Genomic DNA, 18551 nt, shown 5'->3' on the forward strand with positions numbered 1-18551 from the left:
GTTTCACATATACATTTTGCTTTACAAGGAATTTAAACTAGGAATGGGGTCCAAATCGGTCCGTACCGACTCCTATAATCCGGGTTCTGTGATCGAATTGGAACTGTCAGAATCGGTCCTAAAAACCTTAGAATTAGTCCCTTTGACCTGAAAACCCAGCAATCCAGAATGGTAACGATTCCTTCCGATCCAACTCTTAATACCCATTTTTTTTAACAATGTAAAAATAAAGAATCAAATATAGGACCGTGTATTTATCCACACAATCTTCAATTCACCCAAACAACCCAAGAATGAGTTGTTGCACTAGTCTAAGTGAAAATGTATAATATAAAATGGAAGAGCATTCAGAATCTCCCATGCCACATCATTCGTAGTGCGAGAAACAATTTCATCAGCAAAGGTGCATGTGATTAGAGAGGATAGAGTGTCAATTAGAACCCTCATGGTCAAGACAAGATGTGAGAGTGTGGAAAAGCATCCCCTAACCCATATTGTGGGGGTCTTTTTCTCCCACAAAGACGATTAGACTTTAGATTGTGAGACTTCTTTTGTCAAGTGTGTCAACGAAAACATATCCAACAATGTGATCTTTTTATCTTTTCTCATATTTGATTAATGAGAAAATATTACAATTTCTCGATTCACTTATTTAGTTAGAACAAGATGTGCCAATAAATAGGAATTAATTTAAATATAAACATTGAAATAGGTCGAGATATGCTATTTCAATTTTAGAAACTAAATCTCACTTCCAATTATTTTGCCCCAATGCATTAAAATAGAAAATGTTCATAACCTTCGATCAATGCCAATGCCAAGAATAATGCCAATGCCAAGAGGTTCCTCCACCATGAACTGTGATTAGAAAGAAATCAGACACAAAATCCAATACAAATTGCCTCCTATTTGTTAGGGAGTGAAAGCAATGTTCTACTTCCAATATGAATGGATATACAAAACTATATATGCTCATGAAATTATGTACAACACAAAAAAATATTTATACAAAAACAACATGCACAGCAAGAGATTTATATGGTTCAACAAAATTGCCAATCGTCTATGGAGTGAGATCTAATTTTCAACTAAGAGTTCAAGAATCAAGAGATATAGATACAGCCCTTGTGATTTGATTATTGAGACCCAAGCCCATAGACACCCTTGTACAACCTCTACTCTCCTCTCATTCTATAATCGACACTTGACTATTCCATCCTAAACAACAATATTATTCCAGGCTTGTTTTTACACACACTAAAAAAAAAAAAAATTATGGGATTTGGTTGCCATTGAGGTTTGCAAATTTGTTCAAGACTTCTTCTCTAATTCCTCGCTCCCTTTTGGACTAATCACACTTTAACCTGCTTTATTCCTAAAATGGATAATGCTTCAATGGTGAAGAGTTTAAACCTATTACCCTGTGTAATGTTTCCTATAAAATAATTACAAAATTATTGGCTAATAGATTAAAGAGCCATCTCTCCTTTTCAAGCTGACAAATTTTTGATAACATTGTCATAGCTCATGAGATTTTTCAATATTTGAAAAACAAGAAAATAAGAAAATTAGGCTTTGTGGCTATTAAGATTGATATGGCAAAAGCCTATGACTGACTGAAATGGGGGCTCATCAAGAATCATTTTGAGTTTCTTGGTCTGTAAGACAATGTGTGACATTATTCATTATCTCATATCGTCGGTATCTTATTCTATCAAATTGGAAGGATTGTCTTTCGAACGGACTAAATTGACTCTAGGCATTAGGCAACCCACATTTTTTTTTTTTGCTAATCATGAGTATTTAGATGTGATACCCTACTTTCTAAACCCGGTCTATTAACCGCATTGACTTGGTTTGATCATATAGAGGCTGAACCGGAGAGAACTGACACAGGTACCATATGGAATATGGTAGCAAGTGTGACCCTGAACTCGGGTTGGCTTGACACAATCGAGCAGGTACCAAGGGTAATACGGGCACCCAAGCCTTGCACTTGCATGTACCATGAGGCCATATATAAAAAGTAAAGGTACGTACTTGTATTTGTGGGTGCCAACGTAATCTAATATTATGTGAGAGTTTATTCCCATTGAAGCCCACCTAAGATTTAAGCCCACCTGAGATATACTCACTTGAGATTTAACCCACCTGAGATATATCCACCTGAGATATACCCACCTGAGATTTAGCCCACCTGAGATTTAGAAGATATTTTGGGAGCCCAGGTATACAAGGGGAGACATTAATTGTCTTTTCCCTCATTAATGTTAGTTGGTCGGTGGGAGAATAAAGAAGAGAGATAAATAAGAAGAAGGGAAAAGAGGAAGAAGAAGAAAGAAGAAGAAGGGGAAGTTAACCATAGAACTTCATCGGAGCTGGGTCTTAGTGTTTCGAGCCCGAATTTATGATCAACTCACCAAGGTCTTCAATTTGAGGTAGCTATTGCATACATTCCAAGGATTCTTAGGAAAACCTCGTCCTTAAACCCTATTTTTTATTTTTAGGAAAGAACTCACTTGAATCTTGCTAATCCTACTTGGATAATTAAATCTAAGGTCTAATGGAAGGTGTGGATAATGATTTTGAAGGATATAAAATGAGTGTGGACGAAGATCTAGAGTATTTGGAGGTTCTTGGACAAAAGAAGTGAAATTTGGGGTTTCACTGGTGTTCTTAAAGAAGAGGTAAGAATTTTCCTTTTCTTTTGATTTGATCTTAGATCTAAGTTGAAGGTACATGATTGGACCTTAGACAAATGATTTGAGTCCCCAGATCGTCCCCAAACAAGTTCCCTAAGCCGGAAGAAAGTTGGGAATGATGTTGGAAAAATTTTGTTCAAAGACTGTAGAGTATTTTTACCCCACCTGTCTTCTGATTTTAACCCACCTGAGTTCCCAAAACTCAGATTCTAGACTCTGGAGTAACCGGATTTTAAACCCAATTTTAGTGTTCAAACGTGATGATTTTGATCCCAAAATAGTGAAATGATAAACCATTATGTTTATGATAGGTTACACTCAATATACGCACACCCACACATCGGATCTTTTTCATACTGGGTACAAGCACCGAGTACATATACAAGTAAGTGGGGAGTGGACTCTGTTTAAATTCAAAATGTTATACATTATTTAACATGTGTTAATCTAGCCATGTCATCATATTACTTGTGTGTAGACTAGACATCACATATGTCATATCACGCATTATATGTACATTTACATAATATGCTATACTTTGCTTTATGATGAATATCCTTTATGTCTTGATGTATGTGATGGAAGAATTTAATTTAGACATGACTTATATGCTAGATTAGATGCCGTAGTTAGCTTAGAAACAAGTGCATGGTGGCACGTGGTATGGGAAGCGACGCCATCGTATAATCGTACTATGCTCATATAGAGGCATGTGGCTAGGATGTGATTTACCCTTGTGCTACGACCATTCCCAACAAGGGTTTACGTGTTGGGGGATCATCAGGGGGAAGCATTGGGTTGCGGTTATCAAACTCCTACAGTCGGTAACCCCAGTGATATATTCAGAGGGCCGATCGTACTATTTTTATTTCTGACGGAGTCACCCATTTACTTTCTATCATTTAAATTTGCCAAGAGTCGGCTTGAATTTTAAATTCCAGTACCAACGATGGGCCTTCTCCGACAACCTTATAGGCGTATCGCGGGATGAGATTTGTGGCTAGTACCCGGGGCATACGCGCACTATGATTGTGAGTAACACAAAACCTATGATCTAGTAATGTTGTTAGGCTAATAGGGTTAAAATGAATTGCATATAAGTGCATTTATTTGGTGATTGTTTGTGTGGTTTGTCTTGTGTGGTATTCCTTTTCACTTTTTGGGCTAGTGAGCTCATCCCATGTGCACCATTCTTTTTAGGTGATTTTGTAGATTACTGCCCTGGGGATCAAGAACCAGGCCCCACTGTGGAGTTTCCATCTGAGGACTGGTGAGTCCCTGATGAGTTCTAGTACGGTGCCAATTACACGTGCGAGGATTGTGCTGCATGACAGCTGTGACTCATGAGTGATTCTTTTTTATTCATTTGATGTACTCCCTTTCTATTACTTGATGCTAAATTATTGTATTTTTGTGTATATATTTATCATGCCTTCATGCTCAAATGTATGCAACCTTTATAATTCAATTTGGGTATCAAGTATTTGGAAAACAATTATAAGTATTATTATGAATAGGTCTTCCATTGAAAATACAAGTCTATTATTAGATTAGTAGATGTATGCTGTATTGTAAGTACTACATTGTTGATCCTGACAGGTTTGTGAGTTAACCGGTGTTAACTCGATCACTGGCCAGGCTTAATGCGGATGGGATGTGACACTAAGCCTTCAGCCTGACTAGTCCCGTGGGCCCATACTACCCACAACCATATGAACCATGTCATACCGGAGTTGAATGAGAACCATTCAACTTTCACTGAAAACAGTAAAGAGCACTAAACACCCCTGTGTGAGTGGCCCCAATGAGGTAAGAGGAGTCAAACTAATAATTACACACTTCGCAGGGATGCCCACTAAGCCCTTATCTATTTATTACTGCTATGGAAGTTCTTTCCCGTCTTCTCTCAACCTACAAGGACCTTAACTTCTTTAGGGAAGATAGCCTGCTAAGCTCCTGAGATTTCTCATTTACTCTTTGTGTATAATATTTTTATTTTTTGTCAGGCTACGTCAGATGGTCTTATGACTATCAAGGCGGTGCTTGACCTTTTTCTTGGATCTATCGGGTCAACATATCAACCTCTCCGAAAGTGGAATGTTTTTTAGTATTAATGTGTCAAATTATGAAAAATCGCGGCTTCGCTCTCTCCTTGGTATAAAGGAAATTCATAAGGATGCTAGTTATATTGGAACAAATCTTTTTCACTACGGATCTCATATATCAAGTTTTAAACATGTCGTGGACAGAGTGGATAAAAGATAATCACTAGGAAATCAAATCTTCTTCTTTTTTTTTTTTTTTTTTTTTCCGGAAGAAAAATTCTGGTTCAGTATGCTCTTTATTCTATCCCTTTTACTGGATGTCTTGTTTTGCCTTTCCCCAAAAAATTGTCATAATATTGACTCTATATATTCTTGGTTTTGGAATGGGTTGACGCTCCTAAAAAGATTCACCTCATTTGTTGGAAAAAAAAATGTTCTCAAATCTCTGAGGGTGGCTTAGGCCTGAGAGATATTAACATCCATAGATAAAGCCCTCATTTTAAAACTTGGTTGGCGTTTGTTTAATGAAAGGGAAACAATCTGGGCTCAAACTACTAAAGCTAAATATTTCCTGAACACTTCCATTTTTTACCAAGTAACCCTGAAAACTTAGGGGATCCTGGATTAGAATAGTATTGTGTCTATTCTCCCTTTTCTCTAACTTATGGTTCATGTCTAACTGGGATCGGGACAATCTTCATTTTTTTTTTTGTATGATCCTTGGATTCCGACCCTCTCTGATCATTTGGTAACTCAATCCCACCTCTACCTTGTCCGGATTTTACTCATGATAATGTGATGAGTGGTAACGATTGGAATGTTCCATATACAATCTTATCCCTATCAATATTATCAATGAAATTATCAAAATTCCAATTTCCTCTCAACCTGATATTTGGTGGTGCACTATTTCAAAAGATGGTCATTTCTCTGTCTGATGTGCTGCTAAATTTCTATCTACTACTCTGCATCCTTAGTAGGTAAGGGGTGTGGTTAATATTCTTACATCACTCCCCCCTCATTGGTGGGAGTTTTTTTTGGAAACTATGTAGTCATCCAAAATTTAAAATGTTTTTTTGGCGTGTTTCACTTAATGGAATCCCTATTAGAGAGATCTTAGGTAAAGGGCTAAACATTGATAAATCATGCGCCTTTTGTGGCAAGGGAACTGAAGCTATTTCTTACATCTTCTTTTTTGTGACTTTATCAAAAGAATTTGGGATGTTGGTCCTCTTGGTCTACGACCCAAATGCCTTCGTGTGCTTTCCTTCTTTGATGTGGTCAAGCATTTCTTTTTCCATGCCAATTTATCTACCTTTGATCGTGCTTGGTGTTTTAATATAATAGCGATAACAGTCTATTTTCTATGGTTGCATAGGAATAGCATCATTGCCAAAAAAATTGATCCCAACCCTCACTCTATTCTGCATAATATTAATCACTGGATTTCTTGATTTGAAATTGATTCAACATACTAACTCTAATGATGTTGTCTACTCACTTCAGCAGATGTTCCAGAAAACATCCTAGGAAGATTATCTTCCTTTTTTGAACTATCACATCAGAGTTTGTATTGGTATTATTAACTTTTTGGACAAAAAATTAAGTTGGGTTTTTGGCATTTTGTTTCAAGGAAATTTCCAAGTTTTTTTTTGCTAATGACAGGTATCTAGGCGTTCGGCCTGACTAGTCCTACGGCCTATACTGACCCCACAACCGCATGGATAGGGTCATACTGGGGTTTAATGAGAACCATTCAACTTTCATTGAAAGCAGTGAAGAGCACTAAACACCCCCCGTGTGAGTGGTCCACGGTGTGCCTAGTGGGAGTCGAACTTAATACGTCAAGGCTAAGATTGATAGTTACAAAGGGTTAGACTATCGATAAAATTTGGTTATTGTCCAAGAGGTATTTCAACTTATTCCACACCCTTCTAAAAACAACAGACCATTCCTCTCTTTTGCAACTTTTGAGAAATATATTAAATTTTTTTTTTTGGAAAATATATTCTAAATTTAGATCCATCCCTTTTTTGTATAAATGTACAAATTCTACTCCTGCTATGATGTGTTTATGAAAACTCACAAACAGTGCTACATTAGGACATTCATACCTTCCTGGTGACTATGATTTTATAACATGCTATTTTTCTTAGTAGTTTTGTTTTCTTGAAAAGAAAAATTTACACTTTTAGATTCCTTTATTAGACTCCACTTTTTTTTTTTTACTCCACTTTCTCGTATCATTTTATCTACACATGATCCTTATATGAGGGGTTGAAATCGTCTGCAATTCCGATCTCATACAATTCCGTGTAATACCACCTTCAGGGAGTAACACGTGTATTGATACCAATACAATGGTTCAGATCTGGTACAACTAATAAAACATTAAATCAGTGAAAAGACATTTAAATCAGATCTGGACCATTGTATTGGTATCAATACACGTGTCATCCCCTGAAGGTGGTATTGCATGGAATTGTACGAGATCGGAATTACAGATGATTTTTTTCCTTATATGAGATTCCACCTTTTCACGAGAAATCCAAAATCTTTTTTTTTTTCTTTTTCAAATGATCTGCCGAATCCCTTCTCCATTGAAAATTTCCCCGCTAGTGTGGGAAAAGTAACGAAATCCCAAGGACATACGTTCAAGATTCATCTCGATAACCCCATGAACAGAGCTCAGCGTCTCTGCTCTGTGTCCACAGTCCAGCGAGGGAGGGGGTTGGGGCTCTTGTCGGAGCTCTAATGGCTGTGCCTTCGATTTCTTCCGATCTTGCTCTTAACCCGCTCAGCCGCTCCACGATGCCTTCGAAGCCCAAGCAGTCGGCTTTTTCTCTGTCCCAAAATGTCTTAAAGCTGCAAGTCAAAAAATCTGGACACTCATGAAGGGCTTCTGCTGTTCCAGAGGTTATTGAATCCGAAGAAACCCTAGAATCAGTACCACCAGAAACCACATTGGGACCCGATACCTTTGCGGTTTGTATTGCTTGCACTTATTCTCCTTTATTTTTCCATAATTCATTCAACCAACGTGCTGGATGCATCGAGGGAGCAACTTGGATTTTTGAGAGAAACGTCTACTTTCCATTTTCTAATTTGTTTTTCGTTTTTTTCCCCTCTCAGGTGGAGGAATCTGAAGCCCACGGCTCCTCTACCTCTGCCACTGGTTTTGATGACGACAAGGTATTTATTCTTACTCCATCCGATTTCACGACAGGTGTCGTGCTTACTATGATGTTTACTCATTTATCCAGGCGTTCTTTTAGGGATATTAAACCAATTGGGTAGTTGATTCTTCTGTGATGTTGATTGTAAGTTCTTGTATCTGATATACCAAATTAACTTCATCACAAGGTAAGTTGTGAAATTTATGTATATTTGATTGAAAATAAAACGAAGAACATGGACGACAACTGTGGAGAACTGTAGGAAATAAACACCACTATAGGAATGAAGTAAGACTTGTCTTATAACAAATAATTTTCAAACAACGTCACACTTAGGAGAGTTGTTCTTTGGATCACGTTCATTTATATCAACGGTAGATATAATAAACAAGATTGATGCATGTCAGTAGGTCACTCTTCTTAAAATTGTATTTGCCCAATATATGCGAACTGAGTTTACTTGTAAACCAAAACCCAAAAGATACAAAAACCTTTACAAGTCAATTCAAGAGTCTTTGCACTTGACTTGATGGTCACGTTGGGGATAGGGCAGTTCTCAACATTTAATAAAAACTCATGAAGATTTGCAAGAAATGCAAAATTCTCTCATGTGAAAAACTCAATAAGAAAACTTTGAGAGTATTTAGAGTAAAAGAAACAAAGTGATGGCTTGGGACAATATCATGACCCAACACAAGTGGTGACCATCTCTATAAATAGAAAAGTGATACATTCTCAAGCCATCTGTCCCAAACACCCTAAAATGATACAAATTTTGAAAACAAAGTGAAATGAGAAAAGACAAAAACCATTAGAAATGGTGTCAACTAAAGTAAATCTTATTTGACCAAATTTTGAATTTTGTTTTTACTATTAAGAACATAATGTTGAAACCACAAGAACTTAAAAGGTCCATTAATTCGTTGGGGTCTCTTGTTGGAAATTTTGGTTAGCAACTCAACAAGGCACCTTTCTACTTCATTCTGTTTCCATTTGTCATGTAAGTTGCAACTTGCATGGAAATGGAATTGGTTTAATGGAAGTGTGGTTTTGACATTAATTTTCGTTACAGACAAGATAGAAAATTCAAAATATTGGTTCTCAATGATCAAAACCAAATTAAATGGGTGGTACTGCTATTTCCTATTGGTTTTGTCTTTTCCATTTACAATTTTTTTTTTTTTTTTTAAAGTGTGTATTTTTAGGCTATTTTGAGTGGATGTCTTGAGGAGGTGTTACTCCTCTGTTTATAGGAGTGGTTCCCTCATGTGTTTATCATTACTTCATCTCAAGCCATCCGTGATCCGTTGCCTTTTTGCTTCAAATACTTTCATAGTTCTCTCTTGTATTTTTACATAAAACATTGCATATATTTCAAACCATTTATGAGTTTTTTATTTTATTTTTATTAAGTGTTAAACATTTCCTTGTCTCCCAACATTACTCTCAAGTCAAGTGCAAGGACTTTTTGGTGGCTATGTAAAGATTGTTTTATCTTGGGAGATTGATTTGCACCTATAAAGGGCAAATACAATATTAAGGAGAGTGACCTAATGGCATACATTAGTTTTGTTTGTTGTCTCTATCGTTGATGTTTGTGAATGTGATCCAAAGACTGACTCTCCTAAGTGTGATGTTGTTTGAAGAATTACTTGTCATAGTATAAGTCTTACTTCATTCCTATAGTGTTGTTTATTTCCTACAATGGAAATGATTCAATGTGTGCCATCATCAATATTTTCGTTGCCTAGCTATGTTATAATCTATAGTTACCTTTAATAAGGTTATGCAAGGCCCATTAACTTATTTGGGTTAGTTGTGTGTGTTTTAGGGTAGATAGGATAGTTTTATGGGCCTTAGAAAACCTTCCTAACTACCATAGAGAGGGTGTAAATCCGACCTTGAATGAAAAAGAGAAGATAGAAAGAAGCATATGAACTATGCCTCCCAGCTAGAACTTGACTAGCATCTCATTAGTCCTTTTGGCTTCTCACCAAGGTTGCTGTTGCTTCTCACAATAGCACTGTACATCTCACAAAAAAATCAACAATAATAGGCTAAGGTTTTGTCAAAGTTATTGGTGGGGGGGGGGGGGAGTATGATCTTCTACTCTTTACTACTCTTTATATATTACTTCGTTGAAAGTAGCAAAATAGGAACCTCCCATGTGTGGAAGGAGGAATCCCTTACAACCTTAGATGTTCACAAAATAGAAACCCTTCTATAAAATAACGAAATAGAAACTAAGGGGCTGGAAGTTGTCGCACCTGGCCAGCCTTCTAGAAGCAATGAAATAAAAAAGAAATGCCAACTTAAATAAAGCCCACACATGGACTGAAAGGAACTAAACCCAGTCCTGAACTGTGGGTTCAGTTTAAGACCCAAGACTAGTCCAAAATTTGGAGCAAAAGTGCTGAACTAATGGGGATTCAGGTCTGGGTATTGGACATATTTCTTCCGCTGCACATGTACTTGATATTGAACCTTGAATCTGTGTTAGGTTGTTTCTCAACATTCTTCCTGCTCTAGATCCAATTACTGGACTGAAACAGAAGTAGCCTACCACGAGAACAGATGGGAGGAGTGGATATAGACAGTCACCACACCATTTCACTGGTCAGATTTCTATGCCAAACTTGTAGGGGAGTGCTTTGAAAGTTAGTGCAAAGTAACACTGGATTTTCAGAAATACCACTATCATTTGGCAAGATTCCATTTTGCAATATCATGGTAGTTTGGGTAGACCATGGAGCCTTGTATTGGACCCTCTATTAGGGGAGGGTGATGGGTTCCTAGAAGCCTTAGATGTTAGGATTTAGAAATCAAGAAATATCCAAAACCACAGTGAACTAAAGAATCGAAATTCAGGAGGAAATAAATAATATTCAAACAAGGATTCTGATCTGAACAGAAAGCTGGTCCAAGGTCATTCTCATAGGTAGGAATAACTCCTCAATCTGACTGAGATCTGACAGTTATATCTGGAGTTATGGGATTATCCTATTGTCAATAGGATTCTTGAATTAAAGGTTTTTCAGCACAACAACGAAATAAGTTTTAAAGTTCCAGACCAGCAAATCAGCAATTAACAAAGGATCAGAATAGCAATCATATATCAGTAATAGGACTCTAGGAATCAATGTCAAAATCAGATTTGATACCATGAATAGATTAAGAACTTAATCTGGTTGACAGATCTGAAATCAGAATTGAAAACCAAGTTCAAATTCTGAAGATTTCAGAAAATTATATTATTGGTATGAAAAGGATTCTACTCAGATCTGAAGTTTCAGCACTGGAAACACAACCAGCAGTATAATATGATCTAAGAAGTAAGAACAGAATTAGAAAGTATGTGCAGGATAGGAGATGATATACTGATCCTGTTTCAGTTGATAGGAATGAAGTGCAGGAAATATAAAGAAGGAATACACTTGATTGCCTTGCTCAATCCACAGCAAGAAGCACACATGAATCCGCAGGTGCATCACTCAGAAATCCACTGAGCCAGCCTGAAATCGATACCAATTATGCTGTAAGCTTCTTCTTCATAATTAGTGTACATGGCATAACCTTGACATATGCTTAAATAAAAAAATTAAATCAGGAATAAAACTATGACTAGCACTCCAGCCAATAGCTTACATTGGAGGTAGTTTACTACTAGTATAACTGATGCAGTTAAATCACTTAAATGATCTTATTTTATTAAAAATAAGCTTTGTGTTATGTATGTGTTGGGCCTTTCATCCCATGCATTTTCATCATAATGGGTCACTTTAATGGGCCTATAATATGGGTATAGACTAGGTATACAGGATTATTTAGCTTTGTTTCCTTATTCTAATTGTTATAAAGGGTTTTAGTTAGTCTGGATTAGGATTCTACAAGGCTAAACCTGTTTTGAGTCAGTTTCCTTTATTATTTCAGTTCCTAGTCAGTTTAGGATACCTTTTTAGTGAAGGATTGGCTTAGGCCTTTCATTTTTAGTTTTTGAGTCTATTTTTGAGTTTTCTATACAAGTTTGTAAGGGGGGGGGGTCAGAATTGTACCAAATTTTGATTAATGAAAGCTTTGTCTCTGCGGTTGTCTTCCTCGTGTGAAGAACTTCCTTGTATCTGGTAAAAAATCCTTGTGTGTATCAAGGGTGATTGGTGTTCGATCCTTCCAACCACCATGCGGTGAGAAGCCCCAGTGTTTTTCTTTGTTCTTATTCCTCTTCCTCCTCTCCTCCATTAATCAAGTATTCTTCTGTAATACATGATCTGATCTGCTATCATATGCAAGTGTTTTCTGACATGAAATTCAATCAAGGGAATCTGGCCATCAGGTCATCCTCAACTTTTGAAGAGTTGTTCGTCATCTCAGAAAAGACTGTCGACCATAGTTTGATCTTGATCAGGCCTGCTGATCGGATTTATTTAAGAATTCCAATTCTGCTTTTTTCTCCAGATTCTGAATTTCTGCAATTCTGATGACTGTATCGATTTGATTACTCTGTTGCGTTATTATTGCTAAGATCTAACTGCTAATATCAGATTCGATACTTCAGCATGGCTATCTCAAGTACCCACCTACAGCATTGCTATCTGCAGGAGCCTAGAGACAACTCAACAGAATAGAGGGCAGATCTCAGCTGCTAAACAATCAAAAAATAAATCTGAACCGTGGCCTTCCCTGATAGCCCCAGATAACATCATAATGAACGAATCTAGGAGAAGAGACCCAAGAGGAGGACGCATGCTGATTTGCACTTTTCTTCTTATGGGCATCTGCCACTGAATTCACCTCTCTATAGCAGTGTGTAATGTTCCACTTAATGGAGTCTAGGTAAGGTTTAACGAATTACCACTGTTGCATAAGCATCCATGGAATAGAGTGGTTAATCACACTTATTACAACCGCAGAAGAATCCGATTCAACCCAAATACAGCTGATACCTTTCAACTTAGCCAATTCCATTCTCAGGAAAAAAGCAGAAAATTCTGTAGTGAAGTTTGTTTTGATTCTTACAAAGGTTGCCTAGCTCCCAATGGGCTTTCCCAGCACATTTCTGAAAATACCTGCAGCACTGGAGTGACCTGGGTTACCTAAAGCACACCCATCAATATTGAGCTTAACAGTACCCATAGCTGCTTTCTGCCATATAACTTTTACAATTCTGAAGAACTCAGCTTAGCAGTAGATAAGCCTAATAATTTCGATGCTAATGAGTCTTCAACTGTAGAAATCTTACACAAAGTCAAAGTGGATGCATCTTTAAGAACATGTAGAATAAGAGATTTGAGGTGATTAGATAAATGACCTTTGCCTTCGAACCTTCTAGAGTTCCTTTCTTGCCACAGATGCAAAGGGATAAGACAAAACAAGCCAACCACATAGTCTTCAAAGGTGGACTTTGACTTCCACCAAAAAATCATATCTTGAGTGGAAGAAATATTCGGCCATGGAACCTTAAAAAAGTTCAAGAAAACAGCCAAACCTTCTTAGAGAATTGGCACTCCAAAAAAATATGATTAGAAGACTCTACTTCTCTCAGGGACAAGTTGCGTCTAGAAGCCAGCCGCACTCCTTTTTCACCCCATATTGTCAGTAGATAAACAGTTATGCATCAAAGGCCAACAGAAAAGGTAATGTCTTGGCTGTAAATATGAAGCACACACTGTTTTGACCCGTGGAGGCTTGGGAGCTTGGGACTGAATGCTGCTCCAAGCTGATTTAATGGAGAATTTGCCCGATAGATTTAAGGACCAGAAATGCCAGTCATCCATGAGACAGAGAGAGCTTGGTCTTTACAATTTTTGAGAAAATATTCTGCAAAACAATAGAAGAAACTGAAGGAAGACTCTAGTTGCCATTAGAAATGAAATCTGAGACTTTCGTTTTTACAGTGGTGAAAATGCTATGATCCAGCCTAGTGGCAGCTGCTATGGATTGGTCCCCCACCCAAATATCTGTCCAGAATTTTATTTTGGATCCATTTCCGATCAACCATCGTTCTTTATCTGAAACAAACTCCCATTTTATACGAGACCAAATAGAGGAAAATTGGGCAGTTCTTTTTAATGAACCTTCTGCATGAAGATTTTTGGCTCTCATGTAAGTTCACATAGGAGAATTTTCATTTTTATTATAGCCCAGCATAGCTTGCAGAGAAGAGCTTTATTGATATCTCTGAGTCTTCTGATTCTGAGCCCCCCTTCAGATATAGGCCCACAGACTTGCTCCCACTGTACTATTAACTCTTTTTTTTTTTAATTGGATCTCCACTCCAAATCATCTAATTCTCCATCAGTTTAACAAGAGATGCCGGCCTCAAATAAATGGAAAATTTGTGGATTGGGATGGTAAAAATAACTGATTTCACCACCTTGCCTGCCATGGAAATAAGTTTTCCCTTCCATCCCTAAAGACGAACTTTGAATTTATCAAGAAGGGAAAGAACATATTCTTTTTTCACTCTTCCCTTAAAAAGGTCCACACCCAGATAACGAGTCAGTGCTCACTAAGCCACACAAGATGTTATTTTCTTTGCAATAATTTAGTTTTTGTAATTATCTATAAAAATTAGGGTATTTCTTTCCCTTCAAATGCTCCAGTCCTTCCCAGAAGCATATATCACCAAAGCAATCTTCCATTTTCACTAAGATGAGGTGGATGCTGAGCTCTATGGGAGCCCATAATACGAGAAATGGAACACACCAACTGAAGCAAAGAGATTGAGGAAATAAGTGCAAATATTTCTAGCAAACATGCAGTGAATGAAGATATTAGCTATAGTCTCACCACCCACAAAGCACATCTGGCAAGAGAGTGGACATTGCACATATGCTCACCACTCATGACTCAACACATGTTCTTTTTGCTTCCAGGAAATCCCTTTAAGGCACTCTAAATAGCAGTGGGTGTGACATGTGTCGAGCGCTGACCGCATGTGCAGCGGAACCAGACTCACCTGACACATTTGGTTGCAGAGCCTAATTATGTTGTCTTCTTCATTGGAGTGCATTGCTGCTGGTGGCTGACCTCCCAAAGAAGAAATTTGTATTTGGGAGGACCTTGGACTTTCCAAATGAGATTAAATGAAAAAGGGCTGACAAAGAAAGCTGGTTTGTAGGCCATTGTTTTTCTTTCCCCTTGTGGGGGGTGGGGGGTGGGGGGTGGGGGGGGGTGACGTGCACCATAATTTTGTTCAAATTTTTTGAGCTTCACTGAGTTTGACCTGGTTCTTGTGTGGATTCTTCTTGGGTTTCTTTTATTTCTGTGGTACATATGAGCTTTGGCAACAAATTATTAGTAGAGGTGATTTTGAGGTAAGGCTGATTTCAGGGCAGAGGAAAAGCTGGTCTATTAGCCCTTGGTGGGAGAAGGTGGGGCAATGTTGATAAAGGGGGTGTACCCAGTGCATGAGGCTCTTGCCATGTGGGGTCTGGGGAGGGTCATAATGTACGCAGCCTTACCCCTACTTTATGGAGAGGCTGTTTCCCAACCACGACCACTAAGTCGCAATGGATATGCAGAAAAGTCACCTGTATAGAACTCAAAGAGCCAATTTTGACTGATATTTCATTGATAGAATTGTTGCTGAGATACGTTACTGTTATAGAAGGTCCACAAGCCCACACTTTGTTAGGTATTGTCGTCAACTGATATCCACCATAAATTACTTTTTAAAATATTTGGAGTTTCACTTAGTTTAGTACAGGGTTCTTAAGGGGATTAGTCACTGATAACGTTATTTCCATGAAGGTCGGCGACAAATTTGTGGAGGAGGAGGTGATTTTGAGTAAAGGTTGAGTTCTACTAATTTAGTAATTTTTTGCATGCTGCTCTGTCTTGGTAATTTGCAGCCCACATAGGGTGTCTTCTGATTTTCCGGTGCTCTGTATCCATGTGTTAAAACGCTAAATGGTGTTTAACGTAACAGCTAAGGGAACTGTCACTAGCATATATGATTTTACTGATATACAATATCATATATTTCCTCGTCATACTTAGGGTTGTTACACTTCTGCCATAGTAATCAACTGGGGATTTTCTCTGTTTTCAGGTGGTACCAAAGCAGAAGAGTAGAATTAGACTGAGATCTTACTGGGTGTGCCTGATTGAAATAGATTCATTGACGCAGCTCGACCTCCCTGCAGGTGTGGATGTGGAGGTCCAACCATGATCTAACATTGCAGCAGCAGAGATGAAAGTAGCTTTTTGTTTTCTGTTTAAAGTCTCATGTTGTCCTTGGAAACAGCCTTTTCTGCAAAGCAGAGGGTAGGAATGCGTACATACATTTGCCCCTCCCAGAGGCCAAACCCTTGCAATAGCGGGAGCCTCGTGCACTGGGTTGCTCTTCTGTTGGCAGGTGTAATGCTTTACAGAATTTTGTGATTTGGACCATGTGGTTTGAGAATATCTTTAGGGAAAGAAAGTATAGTGCAATGAAAGATTAAAGCAATTGCTTATTTCCTGGTCATCACTTCAAATGATATTTTCATATTTGGATCATGAATTCAATTAGAGGAATGATGTTAACACAAAGGACTCTACTATTTGTTTCTGTGGATCATCTTCTGAAGCATAACACTTAGTAACTTCAAGAGGAAAGATGCAAATTCATTAAAACCTTGAAAGCTCCTAAGAAAGGCTAACCTTTACTTTCACTTTTCCCACAGCAGGACTTCATAACCGTTTGTAAACAGAGGAAAGAGCTACTAAGCTACTAGGAAATGGCTACTACACACACGTCAGCTACCCTGAAGACTGTTCTGTTCTTGCCTCTCCCTCAAGAGTTAGTCACTCCGCTCTCTAAACTACTCTTAGTGGCTGTTACAGGTAGGTTTCTCTCTGATGAACGTATCGGCAGTGGAAGTTCGGAGCTGCTTGCCTAAGCCGACAGGGGGTAGCCAACATGAAGGAATATTGACATTCCATGGAAGCTTGTTTAATGTATGCACAACACAGCTGCAACTTTAAAAAAACAATTAGATCTACTGATGCATGGAGTCATTCATCAACTTTGATTAGCATACACAACCTGACCAAAAGTCCGAGGTGGCCATATTGGTTCTTCTTCTTGTACCTGTACTCCTTAAACAGTTAAAAGGGGATGGAACATGGATTCAACACCTTGGCCTATTCACTTTTTGTCTGAGAGTTTCGGAATAATTGTTCTTGGGGATTGGTTTTCCTCAACCCATGGGGAAAGAGGAACTCCCTGAGCCCGAATCGACAGTAGTGACTTCACGTACAGAAACAATAACAACACGTTCCCATTTTCTTCCAGAAATACCCCTCCACATATTCTTAAAGGCAGCATGAAGGGGCATTTACAAAGGCAGGACACTTGTTGTCATGAAACCATATATGAAGCCTTCATGTTCGGTGAGTTGATCAAGACTTGGATTCCCTTACCAATGGGTGTCATAACGATGGAAGGGGGAGTTGAGATTTCCTGCACGAACATTCAGGTGAATGTATGTTTTAGGATTGAATATTTGTCCCATTTATTGCCATTTAAGGAGTGAAGAATGGTATTTATAGAAATAAAAGGGACTAGTGTTGTCGGCACATGACACATACCTGATCAAACTCGAGAAAAGGGTATTTTGGAGCTCAAGTTGTAAGGTGAGTAATAATGACTTCAGATTCATGGGTGAATCCTTCTCCATGATAGCATGAAAACGATCTTTATTTTTTATTTTCCCATTATATCCAGATTAAAAATATTTGAGACCTACTTTCTCTTCACCCATGCCTCCATGGAGATCTGAATCCTTTGATTAGCATGGGTAGGATAGTTTCAACTTAAGGGGTGGGAACAAGAGTCACCACCGGTGTCAAGGAGATTCATAGTTTTTTCATAGGGATAGAAAAGAAAGGATCTTGTGTTCATTCACCTCAGAAAATAGAAAATTACATATTCCATTGATTTTAGTGGTCTTAAGCCTCTTGGCACTAAAAAGAATATTTTGGGAAAAGAAATCTTTTGCAAATATAAAAAAGAAAACGGGGGAAATAATTGTTTCCCATGCACTTATTCTTTTCCTCCTTTTTTTTACTTCAAGTTCAAGGGTAAAGATTAAGTACAGATCAACAGAGGAGTCAACAGATGTGGTAAGATCACACTTCCTAGAAAACAAGGAAATAGGTACAAGTCAAGCACTGATGCATTTGAAAAGAATTGATCGAGTGACCAACCTTCAAGCATGTACACCCATAAAATGGTTATCCATTGGAGAGAGCAACAGAACCCTAGGTCTAACGCGTCTCTCCACTAGATTTTACACCGACCATAAAATGTGGGACCCACCTGACTCTGAAACCTTTATGTCATCTAAAAGTTGGTACCATAATGAAAGAAACCAATATATGGTAGAAAGTGCAAGAGGCAATGAATGAGCAGCTCCACTTGGTGCGTGGAGTGAAGAACCTTTGGCTGAGGGCTAAGGGCTTGCATGCATATATGTTAGTCCAGCTTGTACTGCTCCATCCACATGGAGGAGTAGTGGGGGGCTGTAGCCGCTATACAATGAATCAGGCAGTGGCTATCGAGCCGCTCCATTAGTCCATTTAATATTTCAAATCTTTTTGTAGTTAGTGTCAGGTAGGGTATAGGTGGAACCATAATTCAACAG

At 38.1% G+C, this 18551-nt stretch overlaps 1 long non-coding RNA gene across 1 annotated transcript; it reads left to right on the top strand.

Moving 5' to 3' along the window:
- The first annotated feature begins 7267 nt into the window (after positions 1–7267).
- On the top strand, positions 7268–16455 carry LOC122059201. The gene is made up of 3 exons (XR_006133998.1): positions 7268–7732; positions 7880–7939; positions 15974–16455. It is a non-coding gene; the product is annotated as an uncharacterized LOC122059201 (long non-coding RNA).
- Positions 16456–18551: the final 2096 nt, after the last annotated feature.

Source organism: Macadamia integrifolia, chromosome 13 (genome assembly GCF_013358625.1).
Source record: "Macadamia integrifolia cultivar HAES 741 chromosome 13, SCU_Mint_v3, whole genome shotgun sequence".
NCBI lineage: Eukaryota > Viridiplantae > Streptophyta > Magnoliopsida > Proteales > Proteaceae > Macadamia > Macadamia integrifolia.